This window comes from Talpa occidentalis, unplaced genomic scaffold (assembly GCF_014898055.3).
Source record: "Talpa occidentalis isolate TD23 unplaced genomic scaffold, MPIMG_talOcc4v2.1 talOcc4.4, whole genome shotgun sequence".
NCBI lineage: Eukaryota > Metazoa > Chordata > Mammalia > Eulipotyphla > Talpidae > Talpa > Talpa occidentalis.
This window is the reverse complement of record NW_023604295.1, coordinates 111,052,298-111,061,792: the sequence shown is the minus strand read 5'-3', so window position 1 is coordinate 111,061,792 and position 9,495 is coordinate 111,052,298.

Below are 9,495 nucleotides of genomic sequence, written 5' to 3'. Positions count from 1 at the left end.
TGCATTTTTGAGACACTAGCCATCATTCAAGACTCAAAAGCAATGTTACATTCCCTGAACTTGCCTGTTGGAATCATCTCTTCTTCCAGTTACAATGTTTTTTATATCTCAATGATCAATTGTGCCTCATTCTACTTTGTATTAATAGTATCAATATTTATATTATTTAATTAATATTATTTATATCATATTAATAGTATCGTGATGCCTACCTCCATCCATAAATCACAAACTATAAATCCCACCTGTGACCAGCTTTTCTTCTTCTTTGCATCCTCCATGAATGTGCACATCCACAAACATATGTTGAAGAGGGTAGGGATTATGCAGATAATTCTGTGTCTAATCCTCGCTTACTTCCTCAGTGCTAGGCTGCCTTCAGGTAATGTTTATGGCAATTTAGGGGATTATCCCATTTTCCAGATGAGGAGATCAACTGTGAATAAGTTGTCTAAGTAACAGAAGGGTACCAGGATTACAGTTCAAAATCTAGGTGTCTAACAATATTCTAGAAAATTACCTATATTTTTTCTTTAGACCCTACACAAGCCTGCACAGTGTCTTATTTCATCAAGTCTAAAATGCCATTGTAAGTCCCAACATTATGTTATAGAACACTAAAGAAGAAAAAAAACCAAAGTCAATGAAACTTTGACACATGTTCAAATACCATCCATTAAAAGAACACCCTGAAGATATGTTGACGTGTAAGGGGGAGGAAAGTACCTTATAAGTCAAGAAACTATAGCTTTATGAGAATGAGCACTGGCCCAGGATCAGTCACCAGGCAGGGACAGAACTGGGAGGAAAACTGAGGTCTCTTAGCTCTAAGAACTGTACTTTCTCCATATCAGCAGGGCCTCCCCCTCTGTGTCTCTTGGATTTTTCAAAGAAGGCACAAGACAACAGGTGAATAGGAAGAAATAAAAATGAACTGTGGGGTTTGGCCTGAATCTGTGCCCTACCCTAATGCACTTACCCAAAGCCCACCACTTACAGGCCTTTATTGAAATCAGGGGGACACAAATGTGTGGCTGAGTGCCTTCTCCGTGGGTGGCACTGTCCAGAATTGTCAGGCATAATGGTAATTTATGTTTGCTTCCACACCTGCTCTCTTCCCTCCCTTAGTCAACTGCTAACGCAGCTTCTCTCCAGGGGGAGATGAGGGAGGGGTGGAAATAAGGTAAAGAAACAGTGCTTGTTCATCGCAGCTCAGCTAAATTGCATTTGCCCTCTTTTGCATAGAGCAATAAAGTGTTATAGAAAATGCAGCATGGATTTTTAATTTTCTCCTTGTCACTAGGTGCTGTAATCACATAATTAAGAGGTAGAGATAGTCATTTATAGCAAATGGGCAAAACAATCACAGAGTTTAGCCACCCAGGGACCAAAAAGGTTACATTTGTCTCTCAAAAAGGCAAGTGCAGGCAGACAGTTTCAACATCCCTTGGCTGTTTGGAACCTGACACTTAAGAACACAGCGCTAGAGTAAAGGAAGGGCACAGAGATTGTCCTTCAAGGCAAATGAATTGCTAACGGCCCAGTGGTTTGGAAGACCCTGAAATGTCTGGGGTAGGGCCAGGAATCCAGGGCTGGAGTCAGCAACTCTGTACCTGCTCCAATCTGGCCCCCACTCACAAGGCTGCAAGCTTCTTTGATAGAAGCCTTTGCTTTAGCTCCTCCCTCTGCCTGACATGCCCTTCCAACCCAGTGGACTCTGGGTCTTCCTTCAGTCCAGCTCAAAATTTCCCTTCCTTGGACAGCCAGTCACCTCACCTCACCAGAGCCCTCATTTCTACCACCTGAGCAGCATCTCTCACGGCCTATCTTAGAAACAAATGACAACAACAACAACAAATTATATATATATTTTATACACACATTATATAGTCATTATATTGTCATTATTTGTGTGTATGTGTGTGTACACACCTACACACACACCCCTCACCAGCACCAGATGATTGTGGGCAGAAACTAACAGAATCCTGTTATGGCCCAAAAGGGTCTTGCTTCCTTGCTTTCTCAGATAAAACGTTCTCTGTCAACCTACCCTATAAGCAAGAAAATTGCAAAGATGGACAAATACCCACTTTCTAGAACCCAGGGGTGAGAATAAGTGGTTTGGCAGTGGGGGAGGGATTGGCTGACACCAGGAAGCTCTCCTGCCATCCATCACCTCGTTAGTTTTGCCATTGAAGCCTCAAGTTCTAGTTTTTGTGTTAGCTTTACCTTCTCTATGGAATGCTCCTAATAATACAACAGGGGAAAGCATTTGAATTATGGTGCCCCAAATCTCAATGTATATGAGGATGTCTATGTCTTTCTTCCCTAAATGCAAAGTTCAGACAGCAGGGAAACAGTGAGTAGGGGGAGAACTGGCCAGTGGAGAGGGAGCTAGTGAGGGGCCAGGAGAAATTTGCTGAATAATAAGCACTTACAGGGCAGATGTTGCAAGCCAGGGACTAATTATCTTCTACTACAGTCTTGGAAAATAGATATGATTGTTACTATTTTCATTCTAAAGATGACAAAGGAAGGTTAAATCATTTGCCCAAAACCTAAGTGGAATTGCTAGAATTCAACCTTGGGTCTGTCTGAAGCAAAACCCATGCCTTTCCTACAGCCAGGATGAAAGTATGGAATCATTTTCCCTATTCACTCTCCCCAACCCATCTCACTAAAGATAAGCCTCTCTCTTTAGCTTCTTTCTCTCCATCAAATCTTGCTCCAAGGAAAGAATCTAATGATGTGTCATTTACTCCTCAGATATAAGATGAGATGCAGACAACTCAGGGAAAAAAGACAAATCCATTAACTTAAATTCACATGAATTATGGTAAAATCATTGTTTTTATTGTGTTTTTTTTATTGCAGCAATGTTGGTATAAAACATCATATATGATTCAGAAGTATAGGTTCACACCTCTTCAGACGTATGTTACCTCAGAGTCATAAGTATTTTTTAAAAAATCAGTTCAGGCACTGGAAAGCGACAGGAGGCTTAGGGCCCTATATGTGCCTGCCTGCAGTATGTTGAGTATGCCAGGGAAGGTGTGGAGCATGGCTGGGAGAGGGTCAGGAAAGGCTTCCAGGATGCCAGCCATCACCCCGCCTCAGAGGCCAATCTCAGTGACAGAGGATGTGGAGCCTCAGAATCAGAGATGAAAAGTGTCTAAAAGGCATCCAGTAATCTTTCTCAACTTCCTTAAGGTGGGAAGAAAACAGTATTTTTTCTCTACACTTTTAAATTCTCAACTGGAGCCACTGGGACAAAAAGACAGATTAACATGAGAAAGAGTAGAAATGTACTTAATATAAGCTGCATGTAACACAGGAGATTTACACAGAATGGAGCCAAGAAAAAGTTCAACCTAAGTGTTTTAGTTAGGTTTAAAAAAGAGTGGAAAGTCTTGGGAAAACATGGTAGGACAAAAGGGTTCAAGTCAAGAGAAGTAAACTGATGGAAACTGGAAGTGGCAAGCCCTGTTTGTTCACATCCAGGGCCCATTCCTCATCAGATACAAAAGATGCTCCTTTTTTGGGAGGGAGTGTCCTCCACATAGGACTTGTTCCAGGAGATAGAAAATCCTTCCGGGGCCTGCCAGTTATCAAATTCCTTCAGCTTGAAATACTCAGTATGCCAAGGTGCCATATTTGGGGAGTGTGTCCTGAAACTTATCACCTTCAACCTCTTCTGATAAACATACAATGTCAAGGTCTCTGAGGAGAGGAAACACAAGGTGTCCCATTGAGTACTCCACAAGTTGAGAAGTTTTCATGGAGCCCATACAAGAGACTCAGTTTGTTTTCCAAATATATATGGTGGTTCCCCATACCCAGCCTGTTTGCCTTATTTGCTCCAAGACACAATTTCCTCCTGGTGTCTTTCAACATTTCCACTCACTCCCAAGCAGGCATAAAGTGGGGCTCTGGGCACTCCATCTTTGTTCATGTGTGGGTTGGAGGAGATGACTTGTAGAACCTGAAGCAGGATGGAAAGATCTAAATTCATTCATACTTTCAAGGAATGTAGGTACGTAGAGCTTGCTTTCTCTAGGTAACTGTTAAGCTGAATGTTAAGAGTTAGTGCTTTGCCCGATAATGCTGAAGCTACTTCTACCTGGTATTTGCCCAAGAGTCTGTAAATTCCACCAAGGCCTGACCTAAGAACCAGCCACTACTTGTTGCTCCGGTGCTTAAGAACAAAAGAAAAAAAAAATTAACATCAATGATTCTCCCTCAATATCAGTTATTTCATTTTGTATAAAAATTAATTCTATCGGGCCTCGCTGGTGGTGCAGCGGTTGAGCGCTGGGCTGCGAAGCTGTCCACAGCTTCTGCAGCGCCAGTTCAATCCCCGGCCACCGGCGAGGGTCCCACAAGGTGCGCAGACCTCTCCTGCCATGCCCGCTGCTCCCCTCAGCAGTGTATTTCGTCTCTCTGCCTGTTCTGTTCCCTGCTCTGGCTCTGGTGGATTCTCTCACCCTCCCACACTTCTGACTGTACCCAGTGCTTGTATAAAATAAATAAATAAATCTTTAAAAAAAATAATAATTCTATCAAAAAGCCACATGACTCCATTTTATTTTCTTTATTATTCACTGAGGTTACAAAGTCTATTGGTTAGCTGACTGGGTAGTCTGTCTCTCCCCATTGTATTATAAAATCATAAACCATAAATTATGTCCTCTTTCTTACTAGGTCCCTAGAAACTAGAAAGATGGTTTGTGCTTAATAAACCAATTCAACAAATAAATATTTGTTGAATAAATAAACTTTACAAATCAGAAATTGAAGTTCAAATAAGTTAACTGACATACTCAAAATTTGTCAAGCACAAGGGACAGAACTAAGAATTGAATTAACTCTAAAATCATGCATAATGTTTCCATTATACCATGTGGCCTTCCTAAAAAGACAGAGAGTTCACTGCCAATTTTCTCTTTATACAACCCAACATTGCTTAAAGACAGCTTAACCCCTCTCCCCAGGGCCTCATGGTTGGAAGTGTCACTGACCACTAACAATGGGACCATTTTAGATCAGAATGCCCTGAGCTAAAAATATTACCTCTTCTGCTGACACACTTCAACACCATATATTCTGGGGTAATGCCTAACAGCAAAATCCAAGAAGGGCTGACTTTGAAGTCTATCCATGAGAAAGTTTAGGAACAGCTGGTTGAGAGCAGGGGTTTTCAAAGTGTGGTCGCCAGACCAGGAGCATCAGAAATGCAAATTCTTTGGCCCTAACCCAGTTCTACCGTATCAGAAACTCTGGCATTGGGCCCAGCTATCTGTGTTTTAATAAGCCCTCCAAGTGATTCTCACACACACCAAAAATTTGGGAACTCCCTGTCTGGAAGACTAAAGAAAGGAGAATAATGGCTAATGCAGGCATTTTGGAAGAGCTATTTCCTCCAACTGAAATACCAGTAATAATCAAGGCAAGGAGAGAGTCCTCAGATTGAGAACATCAACCTGAAAAAGATTACCTTTCTTTCATTTATGACTCCTTTTCTGATAGCATGCTCAGCCACAGTCCAGAGACCCTGGTGAAATGGAATGCAGTAAATTCAAATGACACCTATGAGGGCCCTGGATTTTAACTTTCCAGGCATGTCCTTTAGTCCATTTTCACTTAGAACAAGCTCAGAGTCCTCCCAAAAAGAGAGAAAAGAAAGCCATTGCTTGTTTTCCCATCCTCACCCCGTTACCTTGAAATTGTTTTCTTCTATCCTAGCTGGCTGCCTTTAATTAGAAAGAGTGAAGGCAACATGCAGACTGGAGACAGCAGGCGGTCGTAGCACAAAAATGTGTTCAATAAACAGCTTTGGATAATCAGAGGTCACCATGTCTTCGTGTCTGCATTCTGCTCCTCCTTTCTGGCTTCTCCTTCTTCATCTTGTTTGTCTTACCATTTACACCTCATTAGTTATAAAGAAGCCACTAGCTCAGAGTCCTGTTGTTATGGGCTTAGGAGGGGGGTCCATCTTCACAAGAGGTTGAGGGCTGGAAAGTCAGAATAAATGAAATCATATTGCATGTGCACAATCAGCTATAATTAGGCATCTCATAAATACCTATTACACAAATGCATTACAATGACAAAATCAGGCATGTTTAAATGCATTTATACTCTGGGCAACAGAGGGTAATTTTTTCAACCCAGGAGGAATCTGCTATATTAAAAAAGAGAATTAAATGCACATTACTAAGTGAAAGAAGAAACCTGGAAAGGTTATACATTGTATGGTTCCAACTCTATGACATTCTGGAAAAGGTAAAACTATGGAGACAGTAAAAAGATCAGGGATTTTCAGGGGGAAGGATAGGGAAGGATGGGATGACTAGGCAGAGCACAAAGGATTTTTAGGGCAGTGGATCTATTTTGTATGATATGATTAAAAATGGATGCATATCATTAATTGATTCGTCCAAGCCCAAGGAATGCAACACCAAGAGTGAATCTTTTTTTTTTTTTTTTTTTAAATATTTATTTATTTATTTATTTGTACAAGCACTGGGTACAGTCAGAAGTGCGGGAGGGTGAGAGAATTCACCAGAGCCAGAGCGGGAGGCAGAGCAGACAGAAGGACCGAAGTACACTGCTGAGGGGAGCAGCGGGCGGCAGGAGAGGTCTGCGCGCCATGTGGGACCCTCCTCCGGTGGCCGGGGAGCAGCCGGGGATCGAACCGGCGCGGCAGAGGCTGCGGGCAGCTTCGCAACCCAGCGCTCAACCGCTGTGCCACCAGGGAGGCCCCAAGAGTGAATCTTAATGTAAGATAAGAACTTTGGGTAATGACGGCGTGTCACTGCAAGTTCATAGACTGTGACAATTACACCATTTGGGGGGTGTGGGATTACCTGTGTAGGTTCAGGGAGTATATGGAAACTTTCTGTACTTTCTGCTCAATTTTAAACTATTCTAAAAATAAAAGTTATTAATTTTTTTAAAAACATTCATCTTTTCACCTTGGACTCAAAAGACATAAACTCACAGTTTTGCACACACACTGGCTATGCAAACTTGAACAAGTTACTTGGCTTCTTCTATGGGCTTTAATGACACCGTCTGTAAAATGAGAATGATAATATCATCCAGACAGAAATGTTGCAACAGTTAAAATGAAGTAATACATATTCATACAGCCAATGTTTGCTTAACTAATAACAAGAGGAAAATATTATAGTTGAATTTGGGGCACAGACTGGGTATGGGTACCTGGATTCTAGACTGCTGTTCTGAAGCAGACAGGGCTAGCCCAGACAGCACCACCTGACTTAAGAAAAGTTTCTTCCTCCACCATTGAAAATCATCTACCTAACTGGCTGCTAGAAACTTGGGAACCAAACAGTAATCACTCCTGGAAGTAATATATTTGGCTTTTGGTCCAAATTATATTGTATTATAAACACCTCAAAGGGAAAACAATGAATAATAGACTCTTAACATAGACTACTTAAATGTAAAGTCCTAGAACAGATTACAGATTAAATAAATTTTGATAAAGCAGGTTGGTATAATATCCAAAAAAATTAGAAGTTAAGGTACTGCCTAAGGAGATAGATTTAGTTTAGAAGTTCAGAAAGAGCAGTTCAAGTTGAGTTTTTAAGGTAGCGGTACACCATCTTAGAGGCATTTGATTAAAAAGCAAGCAACAAATTTCCTGAATAAACTAACACTGTGCCACTCATTCTGTGAGTATCTGGAACACATAATTGACCAAAGCAGGAATTCATGGAACTTACATCAGGTGAAAGAGACAGACAAGAAATAAACACACATAATAAATAAGTAAGTTTATATAGCATATTAAAGGTGATGTATTCTATTTAAAAATGTTGAGGGAAATAAAGAGTGGGAAGTTTGATTTTAAATAGGGTCATCAAGAAAATGCTAATTAATAAGATGAAAAATAGAGGAGATGAGGGATGAGGGATGAGGGAGTGAGCAATGGATAGCTCAGTGTAGAGAAACTTTCCAGCTGAAGGGGACAGCTGGAGCAAAGCCCTAGGTAGACTGTTTTGGTATGTTCCAGGAGTAAGACCGGTAAGTGTGGAGCTGAGTGAGCAAGGAGGAGATAGAAAAAACGAAGTGAGAGTGTTTAAGGGGTCACATCATAGAGTCTTTCTGGCTACTAAAGGGACTTTGGTTTCACTCTTGAAATAGGGAGCTATTGACAGATTGTGAGCCAAGGTGGGTAGTGGGGAGGCATGATCCAGATTGCATTTTAGATGAATCACCTTGGCTGTTGTCCTACGATCAGACCCAAGTGTATGAGGTCAGAGGACCACCAGGAAGTCCTGTTGTCATCCAAGAAAGCACTGAGAGTCACTGAACTGGGGTGACAACGGTGGATGAAGAGTCTTATAAAGTAGAACCACCAGGATTGCCCGAAGCAATGGAATTGTTTTGGCCCTGAACTTGTAGAAGAATGAAGTTGCTATCGACTAAGATAGAGAAGGCAGCCACTGGAGTAGGTCCGGGGGATGATCAGGAGTTCGGATAAAAGTGACAAAAGGAAGATGGGCAAAGAAGGGGTGCTGAAAACACTGACCTCTCATTTCCCTGTTCCCCTAACCCTTGACTGGGTATGTGATGGAATGTGTTATTTGTCAGTGCCATTGGCCTTCAGGCCATGTTTAGCAAGAATCATTCTGAAGCATTTCCTAAATCCTATGTTCCCAATACAACGGAATAAACAGCTCTAGAGAAAACAGCGTTTCTAAACTCTGAAGGGGGCAAAGGTGCATTTGGTCTCCCTCTGTATTTGCACTCCCCCCACCTCCACTACCCCTGCCTCCATTCCAAGAGGAAACCAAGAGCCTTCAGGAGTCACATTCAATTAGATTGTGAATTATGTCCTCATCTGTCTAGAAAACAATGCTACCTCCTAAAGAATCCTCTTGTGCCCACCATCCCCTTGATCAACCCCTTAAAACATGTTTTAGGAAGAACATCTAAAAACCCACCCTCAGTAAGGTGTAAATGAGTTTAAAGGGAAAAAGCTAAAATAACCCCTCCCCTAGGGATACTGGCATTTTAATATATCCAAAACTGCAAACTAAGGGACAATAATGAAATATCAGTCAGATTAAGAGAACTCAAGACCTTGGTCTCACATTACCCTGTAGCCACCTCCTGACAAAAGAGAACCACAGGAACACCCTAAAATGGTTTCCTTGACTATCCTGGTCCCACCCATCCCAAAAGGAGGAAATAAGGTCCTCTGGGGGTAAACATACTTCATGCTTCCCCTTTTCATACTTTTCACTTCATACATTATGCTATTGCTTTTGTGTGAACACCTGCCCCTCCCTGCAGGCTAGTACCTGCAATCGTGGACTTATTCTGTGACTGCTCAAATAAACAGATCACCAAACACACTTTCATGCTCTCTACCCCTTCACTGAGGCCCCAGAAGATCTTCTATATGGCTCCAGTGTGTGCGTGTGTGCATGTGTGTGTGTGTGTGTTGTCTGAAAATTA